The 26,443-nt window shown below is 37.7% G+C and overlaps 2 pseudogenes; both read right to left on the minus strand.

Annotated features, from left to right (window-relative positions):
* Positions 1 to 16,001, minus strand: part of LOC102475621 (ADP-ribosylation factor 1-like) — a 67,866-nt pseudogene extending 51,865 nt beyond the window's left edge.
* Positions 16,002 to 18,378: 2,377 nt separating this feature from the next.
* On the minus strand, positions 18,379 to 24,377 carry LOC102476024 (acyl-CoA (8-3)-desaturase-like; annotated as a pseudogene).
* Positions 24,378 to 26,443: the final 2,066 nt, after the last annotated feature.

The raw sequence follows: 26,443 nt of genomic DNA on the forward strand, positions 1-26,443 counted from the left end.
GGTTTTCATTGTGACTTAAAACATTTGTTCATATAATGATACTTCCTTAGGCCATGTTTTTGTCATGTTTTCCTGTAGACACTGTAGTCGTAAAACATTAGGTGGTCTACAAAGTAGACATGTTTTATATGACTGCTTTCTCTAGAAGGAATACAGGTTTAATGTACATCAGTCGGCTTCTCTTGAAATGAGCAGAGCTAATATTTAAAATGCTCATTTAAATTTTCAATATTCTTTATTTCTTTGTTTTCCAAAAGGGAACTCTGATTACCTCTATCAAAGGAAAAAAAGGACCTCTGCTATATTTATACGTCCACATTTAAAACTCACCTGTTTAACCTCTTTTAAATGTTTTTCAAAGAAAGCATAATCACAGTTACTGTGGACTTTCAAGAATATACCATATTTTAGAGAGATTAGCATAAAACTTACTGTCAAGTGGTTTAACATTTCCTATATTTCTGTCCTTTTACAGCAAAATAATGACATAAATTGAAAAAATTAATTATTGAACCAAATCTTCATTTATACTAAAAAGTATGACAACCTTTATCACCTAAGAAATGTATTATGATTCATAAATAAGAAAATATATTTGAAAGCAGTCTGAGTTTTTTCAGGACAATATTTCAAGAAGGTCTATTGTTACAAATTCTACATTAGTAAGATTTGAATGAATATGAGATGTGATTTTGGCAAGATTTATGCATGTGTATTTGGTATTGAAAAAAATGTGAAGAAAAAAGAGAAAAAGACGTTTATTTGTGTAACGCATATCTTGCATACTTACGTATTAGGCAATGTGGTAGGCATTGTGTGGGACTCATACATGAGCTTTCTAGAGTTTATAGCCTAGGTCAGTTGGGAACAATAACATAGGTGCATATCACTGCATAGCTTGAAGTAAATGTAGGATCATATTTCTAATAACAAATATTATTCCTTTGACTCTAGTCCCCATCACTGAAACTAGTCTTCAGCTATTTCTATGAGTCCATAGATGATACTCATATGTATTTTTGGTAAGGCATTTTAGCTATAGGAGTCATATGACATTTTTAATGTTTTCCTCTGAGTCAATTTGGTTATACACATGATCAAAAAAAAAAAAAAAAGATGTCAGGGGACGTGCACAGGCCACTAAATGCCATCAAAGACTATTTGTGAGTGTATGTGTGTGTGTACATTATCGTCTCCAATGATACCACCCACAGTCACTTCCTACACTGAGATTGCTTTATCCTGATTCTCCAAACTCAAGTAGCAAAGAGGGAAACCACAGGGCTTTTCCTGATTCAACAAATTTGCTGTTTCACTACTTACTGAAAATGCAATGCGGAAAAGATCTTAAACTTAAAGTTGATCTGTGAGCTGTGCAAAAAACCCTTCATGAGCTGTGAGATGGTGGTCTTCAGGCTGTATTGCTGTGGCATGCAATCTGAAACATGGAAATCCTTTCTCTCTTCCTTTACGATGTGTACACCAATAATGTTCAAAATCTGAGTGAAGCAGTCATTTATTTTTGCTTGTTGATAGCTCCCTCTCTCCCAGAAATTTAGGCATAAATATTCAGGAATTAGGAAGAGAGGACTAGGGGCTAGCAGATGGTGTAGTGTTACACTGACAGGCTTGCCATTCAAGTCTTGGAACTGGTGGCTTGAAATTCATGCTGGGTATGTGTGCATGCATGCCCAAGATCCCAGGAGAAGAATGGAAGAGAAGGGACTATAGCATGGTTTTTCTTTTTCCCTCTCACTATCTCCATCTCTCTTTCTTTCTCCAGTGAATGTATATGTCCTATGGCAAATAAAACCCAAACAAACAAATAAGTAAATAAATAAAAAGAAGGATAGAACTGTATCAAAATCACAAGGAGCCTCTCACAATGAAGGCGTCATTAAGCCAATCTTACATGCTTGCCCTATTTATCTTAAATTCTTTCCAAGGGTTTATTATCTTCTTGCAACTGTATTACTTGTGTCCCCTCTGTGTCTTGAGGGCTTCTAAATCCTAAAGTGAGAACAATTTGTGCACAGCTGGGTGCCTCAACTTAAGAGTTCACAGAGAATTATAGGACTTCAGGGAAGAAAAGGAACACTTATATGTAAGAAGGTTACACAATGAAAGTAATATTTGAGCTTATATTTAGGAATTGAGAGAACATAACCAGTTAGACAGACTTAAAAAATTTCAAGTTGAAAATGGGTGCCAACAAAACCAGTTGGTGACAAATCTGAAGCAGAAAACATTCAACAGGAGGAGTTACAGGGTTTATAAAATGTGCGGAAGGCTGGGGTCTATGGAGATCCTACTGGGAAAATTTCCAGAGAATCGAGGAATTATCTCACCAGAACCTTCTAGTGCTTCCTCTATGGTTACTGTGGACACTGCTAAGTTTAAGAACCCCAGGAAAGTTGGTAGTCAGGGATTATAAAGCTATATCCAGGAATCTGGAGAGGAAATAGCAGAATGATTTGCAGAAATAGCTCAAGTTCTTATGACTTTGCTTCCCAGCAGAGGAAATTGGCCATCTGGCTAACCATTCACATTCTAAATATTGTGTTTTTTTTAAATGCCACCAGATTCAGTATGGCAAGGTCCAACTCCTACTAACTTGGGGAAGAGGGTTTCTTTCTGTGCTTACTCCTACAGGTCCTGCTTGGATCCCCTCTTGGTGCGTATGACCTGCAAACATAAACTGGCATCAGATGCTTAGAGTGAGAGACAGAAAAAGCCAACTGAAGCTAACATCAGCACTTGGGAAAACATCAAGGCCTTGTCCAATGATGCCAAAAAAATTCTGACAGAGATGAACAAGGAACTGACCCCTGAAAATCTATTTCTTGCCATGAGTGCAAAACTTACTATGAACTCTGTGATACTTTGTTGCATCCTGATATACCTGTTCTAGTCCCTTTCACCATCTACTGCCTTAAATAATTATTCTTTGGAGCTATATTTCTGTTAATTGTTCTCTTAACCACTTATTGTTGTATTCGTATGTTATGTTACCCTGGTGCATCTCAAGGTGTTGGCCCCCTCCTCCTAAACAGGAGGGAGTCATATTGCCTTTTAAAACAAGAAAAGGGAATATATGAGGATATGCAGTCTGGTAGTATGAAGCAGTTATTTGTATGCCTTGTAAATTAGTCACTTGAGCCAGCTGACACATGCCTTAGATGCTAGGGTCTCTGTGGAAATATCTGGGAGCATAGGAAACATCCTGACCCGTGGTAGGTCATGCGATGCCTGTTCTATATAAATTTTATGGCTTACACATTATCCTCTTTGATACATACTCAGACAGCATTCCTTGGAGTTGCACAGGAAGAACATAAGTAAACTGGCTTGACCTATGACGCATAACAGGATCACACATGATAGTAACAAGGTTGAAAAACGTCTGCACTAAAGTCCTTATCTCTAACTGTAGAACTTCAACCACATCCTTGAAAGCTTGCAAAACAGTTCATTATGCCTTGTAAAATATATAAATAAAGAAACTCGGCATGAGTGAGCAGCACAGCTAATCTGTGTTCACCTACATTTCTGCTTCTGCATTTTCTTTCTTTTCTCTGACTCTTTCCTTCACAGGACCAAGCCCCAAGGGTGGACACTGACACACATATATGTATATGTATCCAGATGTACGCCTTTTCAGAATGCCTTTGAAGTATTGCATGGTGGAGTACCAGGAAAGGGCATGTTACCATAGGCTTGATAATGTTTTTCAGCTCATCTGTGGTACTGCTATTATATTCCTCGCAGGAAAGTTTCTTTCCTAGTCTACTATCCTGCCCTACTCTTCTTATTCTTGTCTGCTTTGCTAAAGGAGCTTCACACAGCCCATGACTATTTGTGTGCAAAGAAGTTACACCTTTTTCCCACTGTCTGTCCTGGTACTCTGATTATCTATGCAGGGAGAAGCTGAGAAGCACCTTATTCTGTGTCCCTAGCAGAAAAGTTGAAGAAGAGATGAGACAAGCTCTGGTCAAGAGGACTTGGCCATAAGGGTCCTTGGAGGGTCTTCTTGTTGGAGGTCTCTGTCTGTGATGTTCTCATCTGTACATTACATAACAGTAATAAGGCTTTACAACATGCTTGAGGTGTACACACGTGGAGTTTGTGTGTGTGTGTGTGTGTGTGTGTGTATGTGAATTCAATTCTTTGAGATTATAATTTTATTGATTTCCATATAGTTTTAAATAAAATTAATTTAGGCTTCTAACTTTGTTAAAAAATTTTATTTATTTATTCCATGAGAGATAGAGGCAAAAAGAGAGCTCACATGACAGAGAGCGAAGCATTGCCAACAGGGTCTTCATGCTGTGATCCACCCTCAGTCTCAGTTAGCCCGAATCATGGGCATTTGTGAGTACTCATGTGCAATGAATGTGTGTATGGAAGCCGCCAAGAAATGAACCTAAGATTATTATATGCAAGTCCAGCATTGTGGAGTGTTGTATTAGCAGTGGCTCACTGTCTGGCCCTAGGCTTCTATGATTTAAAAACATTTCCAGGAGTGAAACACCTGTAAGTAGAGAACTTTCTGGACATGCATAGAACAAAAAGCCCTGAAACAATGCATAGTAAAAATGAAGCGTTTCATTACTGAGCATTATGCATGCTTATTATTTTCTGTTTTATTGTCTGTTATTCTGAATTTAAAAAACTAATCACCAATTACTACTTACATAATCAGGAAAGAGATCACAAATTTGAAACTTAAGCTATTTGTGTTAGAATCAGTGGCCTCCAATCTGCAATAACAATTAATTGATTTTTTTAGTGTTGATAATTAATATTAGATTTTTAACACTAAAATTTGTTATGCTGGTATTCGTTAGTCATTTCGCTGAATTTTTGCAGGATTTGTTGTAAAAATAAAATTTTATAGGCAAATACTTTGGGTATTGCTCAATCAGAACACTTTATTCCATCGAATTCTTAAGCTGTTAACCAAAGAATGAAATCATGATGAGATCATTAAAAAGGCAACTTGGCATTTTAGAAATCATTCCACACACTGTTTAAGAAAGACTCTTATCAATGCCAAGGAAATCATGATGACTAATAGTTTTAGTTTTAACATTGATATTATTATGAGGCATCTAAGTCCCTAGATCATAGAAATCAGCAATGGAGGCTGACTTAGAAATTCTGTCTTACTGAAGATTTATCATCTCCATTTACCAGAATGGGAAAAATACAGGATAAAAGTTAAATGATTTGTCCAAGGACACGCATTACCATTTCAAACATCTGGAAATGGAACTTGAGTCTTCTGACATCTGATTACGTTCTCTATTTATTAGACCATATTTCCCATCAAGTGTGCCCTTTCATTAAATAATCTTTCTAGAATTTATTTTAAATATGCTCTGTGAACAGTAATCATAAATTGACTTTATTTATATGTTTCATTTTCAATTTTCAAAATTACCCAAATCTTCTTTTAGGGATAGGTCAGAGGAATAGAAAAGATGTGGAGAATGATCATATAATACTAAGAAAAAAATTTGAAAATACTTGAAATAAAAATTCCATTATAAGGCTTTTTTCTCTCAAATTTTCATTCTAATCTAAATTGATGACTCAAATGTTACAGCAAGTGATATGTATCATTTGAAGTTTTCCCTTAGGCTTTAAACATTTGCTTCAGATTTGAGCTGACAATGTTGCAATTTTCTTCCTTACAATATTTTTGTTCCCTTTGTTTTAGTCCTGTTGAAACTAAAAGGGAAGTTAAAAAATGGAACATTTTAATATTTTTTAAATTTGATAAAGTTTGAGACATATGGAGGTCTTACTTTTTATTTGATTTTTAGTTACTTTGTTCATTTTTAGTTTTAATAAAATGTGAAACAAGACAAAACTCTCTGGGGCATAAGCCTGTTTATTTTATTGTGCTCTGTTTAGTTATTCAAGGAAAAAAAGTTACAGAAGTGTAATCGTTGCCATCTGTTGTATTTGAGTAAAATCTAGCCCAAAAGTCAAAAAAGTCATGGCAACAACTTATAAAAACAACTGCAATAATATCAACTCGCTATGGTTACTGCTGAAACTTTATTTTTCTCCCAAATGAAGTAAGTTTCCTTAGGGGATTATTTTAACATTTGATTTATATCATTATTAAATTTGCCTCCAAAATCGTCAAAATCTCTACTAACACTGTTATTTAACTCTCTGCCTGATAGGAGATTAGCAGATTTTCCTGTCACTCTGACTCAAACATCATCAACACTCCTTCTTTGGCGAACACTACTTTAAAGAATGTTAGGATATGATTTTAAGGAGAAATGTATTTGTGTGTTTACATTTTCCCATAGTATTAAATGGCTACTGTTACATGCAAATATAAAAAGCATGCAAATTTGGTCAAGTTTAGGGTTTTCATTGTGACTTAAAACATTTGTTCATATAATGATACTTCCTTAGGCCATGTTTTTGTCATGTTTTCCTGTAGACACTGTAGTCGTAAAACATTAGGTGGTCTACAAAGTAGACATGTTTTATATGACTGCTTTCTCTAGAAGGAATACAGGTTTAATGTACATCAGTCGGCTTCTCTTGAAATGAGCAGAGCTAATATTTAAAATGCTCATTTAAATTTTCAATATTCTTTATTTCTTTGTTTTCCAAAAGGGAACTCTGATTACCTCTATCAAAGGAAAAAAAGGACCTCTGCTATATTTATACGTCCACATTTAAAACTCACCTGTTTAACCTCTTTTAAATGTTTTTCAAAGAAAGCATAATCACAGTTACTGTGGACTTTCAAGAATATACCATATTTTAGAGAGATTAGCATAAAACTTACTGTCAAGTGGTTTAACATTTCCTATATTTCTGTCCTTTTACAGCAAAATAATGACATAAATTGAAAAAATTAATTATTGAACCAAATCTTCATTTATACTAAAAAGTATGACAACCTTTATCACCTAAGAAATGTATTATGATTCATAAATAAGAAAATATATTTGAAAGCAGTCTGAGTTTTTTCAGGACAATATTTCAAGAAGGTCTATTGTTACAAATTCTACATTAGTAAGATTTGAATGAATATGAGATGTGATTTTGGCAAGATTTATGCATGTGTATTTGGTATTGAAAAAAATGTGAAGAAAAAAGAGAAAAAGACGTTTATTTGTGTAACGCATATCTTGCATACTTACGTATTAGGCAATGTGGTAGGCATTGTGTGGGACTCATACATGAGCTTTCTAGAGTTTATAGCCTAGGTCAGTTGGGAACAATAACATAGGTGCATATCACTGCATAGCTTGAAGTAAATGTAGGATCATATTTCTAATAACAAATATTATTCCTTTGACTCTAGTCCCCATCACTGAAACTAGTCTTCAGCTATTTCTATGAGTCCATAGATGATACTCATATGTATTTTTGGTAAGGCATTTTAGCTATAGGAGTCATATGACATTTTTAATGTTTTCCTCTGAGTCAATTTGGTTATACACATGATCAAAAAAAAAAAAAAAAGATGTCAGGTGACGTGCACAGGCCACTAAATGCCATCAAAGACTATTTGTGAGTGTATGTGTGTGTGTACATTATCGTCTCCAATGATACCACCCACAGTCACTTCCTACACTGAGATTGCTTTATCCTGATTCTCCAAACTCAAGTAGCAAAGAGGGAAACCACAGGGCTTTTCCTGATTCAACAAATTTGCTGTTTCACTACTTACTGAAAATGCAATGCGGAAAAGATCTTAAACTTAAAGTTGATCTGTGAGCTGTGCAAAAAACCCTTCATGAGCTGTGAGATGGTGGTCTTCAGGCTGTATTGCTGTGGCATGCAATCTGAAACATGGAAATCCTTTCTCTCTTCCTTTACGATGTGTACACCAATAATGTTCAAAATCTGAGTGAAGCAGTCATTTATTTTTGCTTGTTGATAGCTCCCTCTCTCCCAGAAATTTAGGCATAAATATTCAGGAATTAGGAAGAGAGGACTAGGGGCTAGCAGATGGTGTAGTGTTACACTGACAGGCTTGCCATTCAAGTCTTGGAACTGGTGGCTTGAAATTCATGCTGGGTATGTGTGCATGCATGCCCAAGATCCCAGGAGAAGAATGGAAGAGAAGGGACTATAGCATGGTTTTTCTTTTTCCCTCTCACTATCTCCATCTCTCTTTCTTTCTCCAGTGAATGTATATGTCCTATGGCAAATAAAACCCAAACAAACAAATAAGTAAATAAATAAAAAGAAGGATAGAACTGTATCAAAATCACAAGGAGCCTCTCACAATGAAGGCGTCATTAAGCCAATCTTACATGCTTGCCCTATTTATCTTAAATTCTTTCCAAGGGTTTATTATCTTCTTGCAACTGTATTACTTGTGTCCCCTCTGTGTCTTGAGGGCTTCTAAATCCTAAAGTGAGAACAATTTGTGCACAGCTGGGTGCCTCAACTTAAGAGTTCACAGAGAATTATAGGACTTCAGGGAAGAAAAGGAACACTTATATGTAAGAAGGTTACACAATGAAAGTAATATTTGAGCTTATATTTAGGAATTGAGAGAACATAACCAGTTAGACAGACTTAAAAAATTTCAAGTTGAAAATGGGTGCCAACAAAACCAGTTGGTGACAAATCTGAAGCAGAAAACATTCAACAGGAGGAGTTACAGGGTTTATAAAATGTGCGGAAGGCTGGGGTCTATGGAGATCCTACTGGGAAAATTTCCAGAGAATCGAGGAATTATCTCACCAGAACCTTCTAGTGCTTCCTCTATGGTTACTGTGGACACTGCTAAGTTTAAGAACCCCAGGAAAGTTGGTAGTCAGGGATTATAAAGCTATATCCAGGAATCTGGAGAGGAAATAGCAGAATGATTTGCAGAAATAGCTCAAGTTCTTATGACTTTGCTTCCCAGCAGAGGAAATTGGCCATCTGGCTAACCATTCACATTCTAAATATTGTGGAGTAAGTCTAATTGTTGGCATAGCATTTGCCTACAGAGCTCTAACTGAATGAAAGTTCAGGAAATATTTACACCATGAACACATGAACGTTGACAACCAATACATATCAGAGTTCTCCTGCCGTCCCCCGTGACCTGATTTTCAAATGACTGTAAGCACATCATGGGTACCTTGACTCAACTCACAATATCTTTCATATTTTTCACAGCTTGAAAATCACAACAAATAAATAGATAAATAAATAAAGGATATACGGCATATAGATAAAAGTATAAAATAAGGTTTGACTTTTATAATACCCTAAGTTTAGAATTTTAAAATTTATGATAGAAAGACATGTGTGTACATGACAGAGAGAAAGAGAGAGAGACAGAGAACCCTTTACAGGGTTTGGTCATGCCACTATTCCTTTCTTCCTAGTCCTTCAGATTATAGGCACTAGTAGGGGTGCCCAGCATATTTCAAGCAACCAGGGCCAGCGATGGGAACCTGGATACCATATGAGATCGGCCTCTCTTGAGCAATACATTACTTCTGCACCATGGAGCTGGACTAAGATTAGAATTTTGATGAATGATTTGATGTTTACAGATAGAAAGCTGTTTTTTTTTTTTTGTTATTTCTAAATAAAGGATCATACAAATAAAAGTACTAAGCTTCATTTACCACTCTGGTATGAAAGAAAAGTAGAAAATTAAAATAATACCTGGCGCTGTGAGCCTGTCTATATCAGTACATCCAGTAATATGTTCCTCTTCAAGAATTGCACCTTTACTAATAACTGGTTGTGTCTTTCCTGACCCAATTTTACAGCTTGAAACTGTGGAGAAATAATGATACTTTGTACATATAATATGATGCTGCAAATAATAATTTTCACTTCCCAAACATCATAGGTAGTATCATGTTCAACAGAAAATAAAAATGTCTTTAGTGATGGAGGCAGTTCATTTGTGTGAGAATACATTACATTTTCAGTTTACATTACAATGAAATGATTTTAATTTTGTATTTTTAAAAACTTGTGGGACCAGTAGTTAGTGTAATGGCTATGTCGCTGGACTCCCACGTAGTCGACTGCAGTTCGCGTCCCGGACGCGGTGGCTTAAAACTAACACCAGGCGCGTAGGCGTGCGTGCCCAAGATCCTGACAGGAGAATGGAGGAGAAGGGATTGTGGCTTGGCCACCCCCACTGGGGAGTGATTTCTCGCTTTCTGTCTCTCTGGTGAGCGAATGCGCCCAATATCTCAAAAAAAAAAAAATTGTATGTGGGTTGGGAGAAAGGATTTTTTTAACCTTTTTTTTATAATCAACTAGTGATAATTAGATTAATTTCAGCTTAAATTATCTTTTTTTCTTTTAAGTTTCAAAATCTTTGTGTCATATAAATATAAAGTGAAGAAAAAATATCAAATGACTGCATTGTTTTTCTAGAATCCAGGATAGACCTTGTATAGGAAGGACATTTTACTCTCTTTTAAATTACAATTAAGGATCCTAGGGCAAAACTTTCAAGAATGGAATTAATGATATCATATATAGAATTAATGACAGGAAGTATTCGTGATCATGCTTGCTCTTAATATTTTTTGAGCACTTAAAAAGAGTTTGACATTGTACTAGACACTGCAGCTATATAAATGAAAACGTCACACACTTTTGATGAGTTTACAGTTGTTCTTTCATATCCTTTGGGTCCTGAAGTCAACTGACGCAACTATTAAAAACAGAGCTTCCTTCAGATAGGAGTAGCATCAATGAATTCTGTGGAAAATGTATGAATGAAAGAAAAAAAAACCAATTAATTAAACAAAAACCCAAGATGATTTCAAATCTGTAGGAGAGAACTGCGGCTGTCATTTGAAAGATCACCCTAAATGCTGGTAGTAGAAACAGCCTATGAAGTCTTTCATCCTGCTGAGTACAGGTGGTGATTGACCCTGTGAAAAGGAGTATATCCTAACAAGCTTTATAGCTGGAAATATAGTGAGTTTGTAAGAGAGGAGTCTATAGCTTATGCTTGACTTTGGCGAGGTTACTTCCTCTGTCTCCATGAAACCAAGGGGACTTGCCTTAATCTATTACTAAATATTTCCTTGGTTCATTCTTGTTTGTATCATGACAAATGCAAGAGCGTGAGCTTGTTTAGATGAGCTGAGTTCACAAATTTAGGGGTGAAAACTTGAGCCAGGAATGGGCTGGTACCCCTAAAAATAACCAATTTTGATGACATTGATCATTTTCAATGGTAGAATTACAAGGATCAGCAAAATAGACCAATGTTAGTGACATGAAATCTTTGCAGATTTTATTCTTCATTCCTTTTTAAAATATTTACTTAAAATTTTATTTGAAGGAGTTTCATAAATGGTTATCTGAACACTAGTTATGAATTCCCCCTCTCATGTTCTGACTTGTAATGACAAAAGTAATAGAGATACCCAGAATTTATGCTGTTAACAAGTCAAGAGTACTATAAATTCACCATAACATTTCAGTAATTAATACTTGATATGATATAATTTGATGAGACTTCTGAGAGATTAATGTGCAATTTTTCCATTTGGTGAAGAAAGAGAAAGTGTACCCAAATGGGGTGTAGTCATACCACAATCCCTTCTCCTCCATTTTTCCACCTATCAAGATTTTGAGCACTCTTGCACCATGCTCACTGTGTTTTTCAAGACTCTAGGACTGGAATTCAAACTACACTTAGCCATATTGGATCCAGCTCCCTTAACCACCATGCTATGGACTGACCTCATCACTGGAAAAAGCTTCACATATCTGAAACCACCAGGAAAGAAATTATATTTAAAAGAATTATAATGGAGGAGTGAGGAAATGTAAATTAGAAGACACAAAATAGGGATCAGCAGATAGCAGACCAGCAAAATAGTTATGTCTCTGGACTCCCACGTAGTTGGCTACAGTTCATATCCTGGACCTGACAGTTTAGAACTCAAGTCAAGCACGTGTGCATAAGTGCCCAAAATCCCATGAGGAGAATGTAGGAGAAGGGATTGGGGATTGCTGTGTGGCCATTTCCTCTGGAGAGTGACTTCTCACTTTCTGTCTCTCTGAGGAGCACACACACCACATAGCAAAAATCTCTCTCTCTCTCTAAAAAAAAGAAAAAAAAAAAAAGACACAAAATAGATAGATTAAGTAAATGAGAATAAATAAGATGTTGTTCAGGTAGAAATACAAAGGGAATTGAGTGCCAGGTATAAACATAGTATAATGCAACTGGGACCAAATGGGGAAGGTCCTGATTTGTGTCCTAGGATCCTCCAGAGCATGCCAAGCATCAATTGTTATGATCAGAACAGAGGCTGTAATGCATGGCAAAATAGGTAAAAAAGCAGAGATGGAGATGATACAGATTACAATGCAGAAAAATTAAATTTAATAATTATATGTATATTTAAAGTTCATTGTTTTCTGAAGGAGAGAAATAAGTAAAAGAAATAATTTGCCATGTAAATAAAATACAAAGCTTTAGCTAATTTAATCAAATTTGAAACGTTACACCTTTGAGAAATGGTTTAGAATATAGAAGCTTAAACTTAAAACGAAAGATTACAAATATATATATATATATATATATATATATATATAGTCTGTCTTTTTCTTTCTTTTTAGAAATTAACTTACTTACTTTTAAATTAGACCAGAGAGGAACAGAATGGGAATGAGGGGAGTGAAAAAGCAAGTCACCAGGTCTGGGACTCAAACTGTGGTTGGCCATGTGGGAGTCCAACGCCCTTAACCACCATGCCACCTGCTGTCCCCAATGGCAGATACCATTCTAGATTCTCTGTAGTCTGAAAAGGAACACATAATGAATTGGAATGTAGGCAGAAGTGACAGAGAGTAATTTGGAATGGGACATGCCATCAGTCTTAACCGATTATGGTTAAAATGTTTGTGTGTGTGTGTGTGTGCATGTGTATGTTTTAGTTTTTGTTGTTGGGCATGTGCACTCGCCAGAGAAAGACCCAGAGAAAAAGACACAGAGATAGAAAGAAAGTAGAAAGTGAGAAATCACCTTCCAGTGGCAGTGGCCATGCTGCAATCCCTACTCCTCCAGTCTAGTCTCAGGATTTTGGACATGCATGTATATGTGTCCAGTCTGATTGTCAAGCTGCTGGGTCTAAGTCTCAAACTGCACAGCTGGTCATATGGGGTCCAGCACCTTAACCTCCATACCACCTGCTAGCTCAACATGTCTTTCTTCTGAACATTTTATAAAAGTACATTGATCAAGTTTCCAAAGACCCACATAAGTGAGGGGCCTGAAGTTTACTCATCTGTAGCTTCTTTGTAAATCTCCCTCTGCCCAATCTCGACTCTCTCTTCCTTTCCAAAGGTAGCTGTTCTTCTGAATTCTGACTTCATCCAATAACTTTCTTTTTTGACTTTGCATAGGAATTATAAAGTATATTTCCTCTAATTTTTTTTACTTATTTCACTGAATATTGTTTTTATGAGATTCATTTACATTATTGTATAGTTATAGTTTGTTAATTTTCAGGATTATGTGCTTTTTATTTATTTATTTTTTGAGAGTTTTTTGCTATAGGGCATGTGTGCTCACCAGAAAGACAGATATAGTCATAGAGACAAAAAGCAAGAAATCACCCCCCAGGTAGGATGGCCATGCTGCAATCCCTTCTCCTCCATTCTCCTCTTGGGATCTTGGACACACATGCACATGTGCCTGGTGTGAGTTGAATACACTGGGACTCTAACTGCAATCAACTAAAAGGGAGTTCAGCAACATAGCCATTACGCTAATTGTTAGTGCTAATTTTCAGATTTATGTAACATGGGAATAAATAACCTTCTTCCACTGATGGAAATTTGAGTTTTTATTAGTTTGAGACTATTATAGAAACTACTATAGCCAATATTTGTACTATGTATCTTGGTGTATCTGTATAGGCATATCTTTTGGGTGCATACCTAGCAGTAAAATTCATAGGTTCTAGGCCTTTCAACTTTAGTAGATGACACCAAGCTTTTTTGCAAAGTACTATAAATTACACTTTATAATCCATTTATGAGAGTTCCCATAGCTAACATTAGCCATTCTGGTAGATGGGCAGTGGAATCTCATTCAAGTTTTCATTTTCATTCCCTTGATGACTTTTGTATGTTTATTAGCCATTTGGATGTCACCTCTTGTAAATTGCCTGTTAAAATCTCTTAATAATTTCCTTATTGAGTTATCGGCCTTTCTCTTACAGATATGAGGAGACATTTATATATTTCAGATAAATGACCTTTGTAATGTGAGTTGCAAATATAATCTCCGTATACTGAGTTTGTAATTTTAATTTTCAATGAGTATGTAGTTTTATGTTCCTGGAAAATATATTTAGTTCTTTCCAGGTATGTCTGTTTCATTTTTGGTAGACTTCTAATTTTGTCTTTATCTTTTTATTTTCTTAATTATTTAAAAATGTTAACATTCAATTTTTCAGGATGTCAGTGTCTTCAGTCCCCCCCATTTTGATTCTCTGTCATGGTTATTTCATGTATTCGTGTGTGGTTGAGCACGGAATGGGGCTTTGGTTGTGGATATTTTCCTGGTGAGAATTAATTTATTTTTTTCCTGTCAAGAACCTATATGTGATAACAATCTCAAGCTACCTTAACTTTATTATGAATGATATGGTACACTGTAATTTGTACTTAATTTACTGAACAAAAGGAGACACTGAGAAGTTTAAATATAAGACTAACAAAACTAAATCTCTTTTTATTTAAAGAGAGATAAAGAAGAGTAAAGGATTTTGGAAAACAGAAGTTAAAGATCAGTCAGGACATTATTGTGACCATCTTGGCAAAGGGTAAGATAGTCAGCTATGAAAATATTCATAGATTATAATACTAATAAATATTGATTGGAAGAAAGGATACAATGTTTCATAGAGATAATTAATATAGAAATAATTAGAAACAAAAAAAGTAAAATTACTTTTGGTCAAAGACTCAAATCCTTGTAAAGAGGTACTTTCAGTAGAAATATAAATTGGCCAACTCTGCATAAGAAATTTTATGATATATACTAGAACATATAAAACAAAAGTACACAGTATACCTTTCACTTGTAATTCCACTTTTAGAAATAACTAAGTAAGATAGTAGACAAGCATGTAAAAGTCTATAAAAAATACTTTCCCCCACAGCTTTGCTTTTAAGGTACCAAATTAGAACCTATCTATATATTTATTCAATGAAATAGAATAGAAACATAAAAAAAATGAAGATATAAATCTAAATATTTGGACATGGAAAGATTCACATCTATTGTTCATTAATAAATGTAAGGCCCAGAATAGTATGCAAAATATTATATCATCAAATATTAAATAATATGCAGGCATATATAGAAAACACTTGAAAGTACTGTATATCTATAGCTGTAATCTTCACTGTGCTTATATTAATTTATTTTTTTCTCTATTGTCTACAGTTGAATAAAAATGCCATATCACTTGCTAGCATATCACTTTCTAGACAAACTTTGAGTAACAAATTTCTCTGCTGTTAGCTCGACAATTTGATGTTTTGCTTTTTTCATATTTTTTTGGCCAAAATTAACTTTATTTTTTAACTTTACCTCACTGAGATGTGGTAACAAAATTGGAACACACAAAAAAGGATATTGATTCAAGTGTGATTTAAAAAAAGCCTCTGGCGAGGTAGTAGAAAGATAAAAGTAACAAAAATAAATGTAGATGTTGGTGTTTTTAAAAATGAATTAAAATGTTCTTTCAAGATTTTCGTGACTACAAGTGACTTCCTTTTTAAGCCTAGTTTTTCATCTGTCAGTGCATTTGAGATCATTCATTTACCACCATAACAGTCTCAGCCTTTGTCATGGGGGTGTTTCTCTGTGGCTGTGTGAGAGCCCCACTGATATAGGGTGAGGCCAGAAGGCCACAGCAGCTCAGACTGAGAACCTGGTCTTGGCTGAGTAGAGTCTCGTGTTTGCTCAGATTGGGAAACCTGGGCCCAGAGCCAGGTTTGACAGACATTGACCACGCCCACACCTTAGATGTCAGGAACGGAACAATCAGGAAAGATCAATGCCTATCCTGGACTGATGAAGCCAATGAAAATAGAACTCTCCAATCCTGCTTCTAACCTGTTTTAAACTAGGCTTACTGTTGAGACCAAATCCGCTTGCATAGAAAAGGACTCAACTCTTCTGCAACCATTTTCCCCCCCAACTGTAATTCCCCCCCACTTTTGTTTGTTTTGACAAACCTCTAAGAAATCTTGGAAACTTCATAGCTGGTGCCTCTGGTCCTACCCCAATATGCCAGAGGACCTTTATCTCTGCTGTTTCTTTTCAACACTAAATGTAGGCTCTACTTTTTCCTTCTACTTTGAGATTATCTTTTTCCATTTTCCCAAATAGTCAATACATTTAGAGCAGATGTTGTTGGATAAGAAAAGAAAGAATCCCCTCATCTAGACTGACAGGTTATGGGTTAAGGGAGGGAAGATGCTGATGATTAGCCCTAAGAGTTAAGGCAAGATTCCTGGGGCATATTTTCATGTTTGCTCTCTGGAGAGATGGGCTAGACTGTTTGTATCATTTAAAATCTAGAAAACTTAAAAGTCATATTTCAATATTAGACTGATGTGCTTTGTAAGGGGTTATCTTAAAATCCTATCTGGTCCCCAGAAGAATGAGATACTTAACAAGCATGGACAGAGTAAGATTCCTGGCTATCACAATGATGATCACAGACTTTTTTGTACTTAAAATTTTCCTATTTGTTTTAGAACTATGAAGTGAGTATACCTAACCACTCTTTCTGTTCAAAAGTAAAACTATTAACATAATTTAGAATATATAAACTCCTGGAACCAGCAGATAGCATAATGGTTATGTCACTGGACTCCCATGCAGTCAACCACGGTTTGAGTCCTGGAACAAATGACTTAAAATTCATGCAGGGAATGTGTATGTGCATGTCCAAGATCCCAAGAGGAGAATAGAGGAGAAGGAATTGAGGCATGGCCATCCCATAGTGCAGTGATTTCTTGCTTTCCCTCTCTCTGTCTGTCACTCCAGCAAATGTATGCATCCTATAGCAATATATATATATATATATATCCTGCTTATAGCTTCTATTATCTTTACAACTAAAATTTATGTCCCTCTTCAAGATTGGCAACTAGTGTCTCTCCAATTTGGTCACTGTGGTCACTGGTTATTATTTTATTAAACTTAGAGTTACAGGTTGAGAAACAAAGGGAATACTTTGGGAGCTCCATTTGTTTCTAAGAAGGAGGGAAGACTAAGTTGCCTGATCTGCTCAATTGATCATGGAAAACAAAATAGACTTCCAGCCCTGGGAGTGTTGTTTTCTTTGAGGGGTGCTTAGAAGAGGAAATGAAGAGGCAAATCAAAAGATGAAGGTTTTTTTTTTTTTTTAGACAGATTTTTTTGCTACAGGGACATGTATTTACCAGAGAGACAGACACAAAGCTAGAAATCACCCCATGGGGGTATAGCCACACCACAATCCCTTCTTCTCCATTTTCCTCTCAAGATTTGGACACACGTGCACACATGCCAGGTATGAGTTTCAAGCCTACAAGTCCAAGGCTCAAACTGCGGTTGAGCATGTGGGAGTCCAGTGATGTAGTCATTATGCCATCTACTGGTCCCAAAAGATAAAGGGATTTTTAATGGCCAGTACTGCTACCATCTGTTCAGAGATGAGCTAAGACCTATGTTCCTTTTAGACCCGGGATAATACATGAGTCCAAAATCAGTGGCTGTCAAGACTGAACGTCTCCAATTCCACAGTCCTGGCTTTTGCCCTGCTCGTTTTCTAAATGAAAATGGCTTCCCTTAGCAGCCTGAGGAAGACGGAGGTTAGACCCAACTCTGGATAGTGAGCAGAGCTCCCAGGCACTAAGTTGCCTGAGTTCTAAGCATTAATGATTCCTTTCTAAACCTTCCTCTAAAGCTTCAGCTGCTCTAACCCTGTCAGGCATGCAAGTGAAATTGGAGAAGGAATTGAGAAATGGAACACAGTTTACCATTTATATAGGTGGGAATTTAGTGCTAAATCTCTTTCTGACTTGGTTTGATAAATCCCCTTCTTCTAATACCCTCTTGGTTCCCTTTTTGCTTATTAATCATCCGTATGTGCCAAACTAGAAACAGGAAACAACAGCATCATCTCACATCCTTCCTTCATTTTGGGGAACTTGAATGTCCTCCCCAACCCATTTTTGGGTGTTATATCTGTCACTAGAAGATAAAAGGGGGGAGGGGAATTTGAGTCAGAGCCTTTATGTCCTCAAACCCACCACTCTCTGAATATTAGAATTGTAGTGTCATTGACTCTCAAGCTCCCCTCTGCTTTGACTCCAGACTCTTCTTCCAGACTACGTGGGGGGTTGTTGCTCCTGGTGAAGACAGGCATCTATCCAGAGCTGCCCCGACTCCTTTAGTGAGTGGTGCTGAATCTGGAAGTTGAGGTGTCCACTGAACCAATCATAACAGGAGACTTGTGGAGGTTGCATGTTGCCTGGAGCTGGGTGGAGACCCAGTCTACATTGAGATCATGATCAATGTTCATGGGGATGTAGTTCATCTGTGTCACCCACACAAACCAGTTGCGTTCTAAGGATCTAACCATGAAGAAGAGGCCCAGGAAGACGTTCGGCCCATACAATGGCACTTAAGTGAGGAAGATGCAAATGTAGAAGGTGATCATCCAGGCCAAGTCCACCTACTTCTTTCACTGGACAACAAAATAGAAAATGTCCTCAAACTTGCCACTGGAGGGACCAGCAGGTGGTTTTACAGTTACATTGCTGGGCTGGGACATAGTCCACAGTGGTTAGAGTCCCAGAACCCCCAGTTTGAAACACACTGGGGGTGTGTGCATGCATGCCCAAAATCCTGAAATGAGAATGGCAGAGTAAGGATTGTGGTGTGGCCATCACCCGACCCCACCTCCACCCCAGAGGGTGATTTCTCGCTTTCTGTCTCTCTCTTCTGGCAAGTACACTCGTCCTAATAGCAAAAATCTTGAAAGAAAGAAAAAGGAAGGAAAGAAGGAAGAAAGGAAGGAAGAAGGAAGGAAAGAAAGAAGGAAGGAAGGAAGGAAGGAAGGAAGGAAGGAAGGAAGGAAGGAAGGAAGGGAGGGAGAGAGAGAAAAAAAGAGAGAGAGAAAAGAAGGAAGGAAGGAAGATAGAGAGAGAAAGAAAAATAAAGAAAGAAAACCACTGGATGTAGAGAGGCAGCAAGACTGGGGGCACAATCAGGAAAAAGTATTTGTGCTGGTGATTTTATGGCACGTGCTTTTTCTTGTTTCCCAAGCTCCACAGAGAGGATCTGTCCCAAGGCAAAGAAGAAGGGATGCATATTGACTTCTGGGTCTTTGCGGAAGCATCTGGGCTTGGCATGGTGCTGGAGAAATACATGATTCTACCAACCGGCAAGGGCCTGCTTCGGGTGGCCAGTCACAAAGTGATGTAGCAGTTGGTTGCATGGCTGACAAGTGTCCAAAGTCGTGCTGCAGCCATCCAGCCTGGGCTGAACTGCACCGATGAGCGCTGCACACAGGAGGAAGACCACTAAGGAAGTCTGGAAGACCCAAAGAGTGAGCCAGGTCTGGACATCCAGCAGCAGGATATGCAACAGGTACAGTAGGCAGACACAGCTGGCTTTCAGGAGCCCCATCAGCTCCACTGTGGCCCCGGCTCACGGAACTCTTTCGGCAGCTCTTCATTTTTGGTGGGCTCAAAACTGGGTTGCACCGAGACAGTTCTCCAATCAGAAGAGAGCTCGTATACTTCCTGCCGAGGCCCTTCTGATGTGGATGGCCACAGGGATCCATGCCGTCCTGCCCAGCGCAGTGGCTGATGACCCGGGGTGTGCCGGCGGGTGAACTCGCTGATGTCACCTCCCAGTCCCTCACAAGCCCGCGCCCCAGCCGCCATCCCCCCAGGTGAAGTAGCGCGGGGCGGGCCTCCGGGCTGGGGTCTTCGCAGCCTTGGGTTGTGCCCATCCTGCTGCGGGTCTTGGCGGGCCTGTCTCTCTGACTTCTCTCTGACTTTGAGCGCCCAAAAATAGGGGCTGTCAGGCCCCTGCTGGGGACCCGCCTGTGGTAGCTGGTAGCGTACCTAGGTTTTGCTTTTTAAAAAAACTGTCAACATCTGCTTTTCTTTTTCTAATAGAGATTGTTGCTATAGGGCACAGTGCGCTTCCCAGAGAGATAGAGACAGGGTGAGAAATCATCCCCTAGAGGGCATGGCCACGCCACGCGCTTCGCCTCCAGTCTCCTCCCAGGACTGGGCACACGGGTAGGCGCAAGCTCCCAGGAGACCTTCAAGCACAGGTTGGGGACTCAAACCGCAGGAGGCCAAGACCTTAGGACACCACCTGCTGGCCCCATCTGCTCAATTTTTTAAAAAAGGTTTTTGCCTTAGGGCGCCTGCACTCCCTGGACAGAGACAGAGACAGTGAGAGAGAAAGTGAGCAATCACCCTCAAAGGCGGATGGCTGCCAATCCTTTCTCCTCCATTCTCCTCCCGGGCTCTTGGGCATGTATACACAAGCGCCCTGGTGATTTTGAAGCCAAGTCTCTGGGGTTCTAACCTCGGTAGGCCATGTAGGAGTCCAGTGACATCTACAGGTCACGATCTGCTTTTGTTTTTCTTTGAGAGAGGTTTTAGCTATAGGGCACCTGTGCTCACCAGAAAAAGAGAGACAGAAAACGAGAAATCACCCCCCTGGGGTGGGGGCGGGGATGGCCGCACTGCAATCCCTTCTCCATTCTCTTTCCGGGATCTTGGGCACGCACACACACATCATGCCCTGCATGAGTCCCACCCGGTGCCGGTCTTGAACTGCAATTGACCACATGGGAGTCTAGCTACAGCCATTATGCTAACTACTAGTCCTGTCATCTGCTCATTTTTAAGAGCAAACAGTGCTACTTATTATAATAATGTGAGAATTTCTTCAATGTGTTTAAGATTTGTGTAAGAATTTGGGTATATTATTCACCAAACTGTTTCAGTTTCAGAAATCTTAACCAAGATGGAGATGAAAAAGATGAATGTTTATTTCTAAAACTATTTGAAGCTATCTTAGCAAAAACTATTTGAATCCATCTCAGTTAAAAACTATTTGTTCTCTATTTTCCAACCAGTTCAAGTCCTGACCACACCTTCCCCCACATTACTCCCTCCACCTGGTCTCCCCGCTTTCAGTCTCCCCACTTCAGTTCCTCCTGCGCATTACCACTATAGGCAGTTGATTATGTGAAGTGACTGGTTTAAAGAAAAATCTTCATTCCCCACTCGGGACAGGCTGAACACCTGCGTGGAAAGCAAAATCAGCTATATATGAACCCAATCCTGCTTTCCTGCCTTCATTGTCTTTTACTCTCCCAAAGAAACTGCATTCTAGTTTCACCAAGTCAGGGAAGGGGGAGCTGAGTTCTCTTGTTTACTGTTTTTGTAAAAATGCTGGAAACTTCTTTCCAAAACCTTTTTATAAATTTATTAATCCGTATGTTGATAAAGAAGAAAACAAGTTGCAAAATCTGTTGTGACGATTTACTGATTTTGCAGCCAGGTTGATTTCTCTATTCTCTTCCCCACGTCAATTCTGGCCCAAGCCTACTAAAACAGCACATTTGCTGACGAATGAATTTGGTTGAATTGTGTGACATTATTAGCTATAGGAAGACCAGTCTGTAGCAGGAGTAAAGTCTTCCATGAGAACTCAGATAAAATAGTAGCATGCCTGAAATCACCACAAATACCCCTCCATACCTTGGACACATACACATTTCTGTTCTTGTCCATTTATATTTTCTTCCATTTATGGCAACATCAGCGATGGGATGTAAAACTATTTGTAGTGGTCACAAATTTCACCCATGCTCTTTCTTCTGGAATGTATTACCTCCATGCATTTTAGTACCCATTCAAATGAGGGAAAATATGTATTTTTAATGTAATGAATAAAGATGAAAGTAATGGATTTTTCATTCCTAGAGTAGAAAGAGACAATTTTTTTTAAGTCAAGAAATAAGAAATAACATGATCCCTCTCTGTTTTACTCTTCTAGCAACCTGAAATAAGAAAAAAAAAACCCTAGGGGAGATGTCCATGCTACTATCTCTTCTCCTCCATTCTTCTTTTGGGATCTTGGGCATGCACGCACATGCACCCACACCCGGCATGAGTTTAAGCCACCAGGTCCGGGATGTGAACCGCGGTCGACTACATGAGAGTCCAGTGACATAGCCATTACGCTAACTGCTGGTCCCAGGAAATATTCTTAATGATACAGTTGCACTCCAGCAACCATATTTTATGTGCTATTGTCTGAATATTTGTATTTTCTCAAAACTGATATGTTGAAGTTTTTACCTCCAATGTGATGATTTTTTAAAGTGGGGTCTTTGAGGGTGGCGCTCTCCTTAACGGGATTAGTGTGCTTACAAAAGAGATGCTCTCTCTCTACCATGTGAAGATACAAGACAGCCATTTTGCAAATAGAAAAAAAATATCCTCATCAGACCATGAATCTGTGAGCTTCCTAGTTTTGGACTTCTAAGCCTCCAGAATCATTATAAATAAATTCTGTTGTTTAAGTCACCCAAGCTATGTTATTCTCTTATGTAACCCCAATGAAGACTGTGATATTGGCCTTGTATTTAGTAAAACACTGCCAATGAGAAATTGCCACCCTACCAGATTCCAACTAACTATCTTGCCTTCAAAAATAATACAGTAAGAGAAAAAAATAACAAGCTTTTAGAGAAAAGTTTAAATGAACGTACTTCTTCAGGTTGTTAGCTATGGCCTTGCAGGCCTGAGTCATATCTAGGTAATTGTCCTTCATTAGCCCATGTGATAATTGAGACCATGTCTAAGACTTTTCTAAGTGGGAAGAAAATGAATCACGTCTCTTGTACTTGTAAGATGCTTAAATTTGTTTTTATGAATAGATGACAAGTAGATTTCAAAAAGTTCATGGAAAATGGAATTAAAATATGAATTTATTTTGGTGCAAAAATTTTAAATCTATGTTTTTTTTTTTTTTCATAATATAGATTTTCCACAAAGATCTTGAAGAACTCTCATATTTCCAAGTCTGTGGGAAAAGTTCTGTTTGAAAATTCAGTTGGAACAAGATTGAACTAAATAGATTCTCTTACTTGGGTCACTTCATAAATTGCTTTTAAAATGTAGTTATTTTTAGATACTTTGTTACATAATAGTGCCTTACCATTATATGCTTTGCATATTTATTTATTTAGTTTTTAATTGCCAGAGGGCCCATACGTTCACCAGAGAGAGACAAAGAGACAGAGAGGGGGAGGGAGAAAGCATTCCCCAAAAGGATGTGTTCAAGTTGCAATCGCTTCTCCATTTCTCCATCCTGTCAAGATTTTTGGCATACACACGATGTGCAGTGTTTTTCAAGCCACTGTGGTCAGGATTTGAATTGCAGTCAGACATGTAGGATTCATCTTCCTTAACCACTAGGCCCTGGAGCCAGCCTTATTAAATGCTTAAAAAAGTAATATTTTTCTTCTGGATACAATGTTTTCATTTTAAACTAGTCATTAAGATAACTTTTCCCTTGGGACCAGCAGTTAGTGTAATGGCTATGTCGTTGAACTCCCATGTAGTTGACCGCAGTTCAAGTCCTGGATCCAGTGGCTTCAACTCATGCCAGGAGTGTGTGCGTGCGTGCCCAAGAACCCGAGAGGAAAATGGAGGAGAAGGGATTGCAGCGTGACCATCCCCCATGGGGGGTGATGTTTGGCGTGTGCCATTCCCCCCCCCTCCGGGGGGGTGATTTCTCACTTTCTGTCTCTCTGTCTCTCTGTCTCTCTCTGTCTTTCTGGGGAGCGCACACACCCTATAGCAAAATCCTCTCCAAAAAAGAAAAAATATATATAACTTTTCCCAAACTTGGAGATGTTGATTTAAAATAGTCATTAAGATAACTTTTCCCAAACTCAGACCTTTTGATATCATCCTTCTTAAATGATTTTATCTGTTTTCTACTTCTTATTTGCTTACTCTTCTGGTGATATGTGGAACATGCCAAGACAGAGCTTTGCTTTTGTCCTTTGTTTTTCTATATCTTAAAACATCAGCTAAGAGGACCACAATGATTTTACCTTAAGTACTGTTTATTTTAGTTTGTGTACTTTTAAAGCCTCCACCTTGATACCATTTGGCTGAACATTAAATACTCTGGTTTGGCTGCTTTCTAGGTAGGAAATGAGACTGTACCATTCTCTGCTTGTCTCTATCTCAGGTTTACTGAATAATTCTGAATTATTTCTTGGTTTACAAGCTCTGTCGGCCATAAAAATCTCTATTTGGGTATCTGAACTAGACATGTCTTTTCAAAAAAAAAAAAAAAAAGACCAAGCCTGGGCCTCCTTTTAGACTACCCCAATCCTCCAGGGGGCTCCTATTCCATTATCTCTTTGGAACTCGACCTCTTTCTCTGAACAAATGAGTCACATTTATCTAAACCTTACCTTTCAACTTTTTTTCTTCTTCTTTTTCTTTTGCTTATGTTTGGGGCCTCTGGAAACCTGAGCCTGGAGAAAAGAAAAACAAATACTCTGAACTTTTCTTCCTAAGAATGCCTTGGCTCTCACCCTTTCTATGTTTTTGCGGCAGAAACAAAGCTCCATATCCATTTCACGTAGCTCTTTCTCCCCAGAGTTCTTTTATTCTAGGTAAAATGAAGAATTTATAGTCATTTGGTGATTACAACACAATAATTCAATTTTTATAACGGAGATATTATTGCTTAATATTTTGGCTTGGTTTATCTTATCAATATTACTAATTGTATTAGAAATGATGACTGATAGTAACTATTCTATGTGCCTAAGATTGAGTTAGGTAGTTTTCAATATTTATATAAGAAATCCAAATTTAGGAAATAATAACTACTCCTTCATTGTAGTTGCCATATTTTATGAACCATGTTGCAAGCAGTCAATATCTTTGGAGTGTGATCATTGGCTCAGAGTCATGGGTTCAATTCTGAGGCTGACAAGTAGTATGTATATGGCCATGTATAAGCTGTTTAATGGTGTTTTATTCAATAAACAATTTTGAAAAAAATGCGCAATTTTTATATATTTTTTGGCTAATTTTAAAATTTCAAATTATAAAGGTCAACAAATTGCATTGGTTAGGGTGCCAGACTACTACATGGCAGACCAGAGTTGGAGTCCCAGACTTGGCAGGTTGAAAATTATGCCAGGCACTGTGCATGCTCAAAATCTGAGACATAAGTGGAGGAGAAAGGATTGAGTGTGGTCATCTCTCCTTGAGGGTAATTTCTTACTTTCTCTCTCTCTGAATCTGCCTCTCTCTGGCAAGTGCATACATACTATGGCAAAAATCTAAAAAAACAAAGAAAAGAAATTCAAATGATGTGCCGAATGCATACCTTTCAGAGCCTAAGTCACATTATTAGTTAAAAGGAATGATAATATCTAACTGATTGAGTTATTGTGAGGAGAAATGAGGTTATATATGTAAAAGACTTATCTTAGTTGCTTGGCACATCCCAGTAGTCAATAAATTGAAGCTCTCCCACCACTCCCTAAGCAGTTATCAAGCTGCTAAATTCCTGGGCCAGAATATGTATCTCATTCTTTATGTACTACAATATTTTATAACAGCTTCAAGCATTAAACTAGCTAGGGTAGAAGTAAGATAGAGTCATAATAAAATAAAAAAGTATAACTTATCTGTATATGTTTGGTCAAGCTTAAGCACATTTAAGCTAATTTTTACCATTTTTTCTACTTCATTTTTATATAGGGTGAAAACTATTTTGTTCAAAAACCAAGTGGTTATCTTTGATCTTGATTTTTCTCCTCTCAGATAAAATTTAAAAGACAAAGACATTCCAGATGTGTCATAGCCATTGACTAATTTCTTGAGTGTTTACAGTTTTAGGACATAGGAGAATAAGTTATAAGCTGATGTAATTGTTAGAAAAGTAGCATAGATGATTACAATATATATAGGTTTATAATAATTTATTATGCAGCTCTAATCTGTCAAAAGAAAAAAAATAAAGGTAAAGACAGTGTTCTCTTATTTTTGACAACCTACATGGGACTGTCAAGGTCAGGTCTGAACACCTGAGCACTGAATTTAAGTTCTAACCTGCTTTTCAGAGGCTTCTCTACTTCTCCATGTAGCATACCCAGATTGAATTACTTGCTTTTCAATGAATATATTATATTATATAAGTGTAAGCTTTGAAACTTTACTCATATGTTGTACTCTGCCAAGGCTTCCACTCCTTGTTCAACCCCATCCCAGTTCTTATTCATCAAAATTCCAGTTATCAGGCTCAGCTCCGGTGGTGTGCACTCTGCTAAGAAGCTGTTCTCCACAGGCTGGTTACACACAGAAGGACTTAGTTCAA

The sequence above is a fragment of the Tupaia chinensis genome, unplaced genomic scaffold, assembly GCF_000334495.1.
Source record: "Tupaia chinensis unplaced genomic scaffold, TupChi_1.0 Scaffold000256_1, whole genome shotgun sequence".
Lineage (NCBI taxonomy): Eukaryota > Metazoa > Chordata > Mammalia > Scandentia > Tupaiidae > Tupaia > Tupaia belangeri.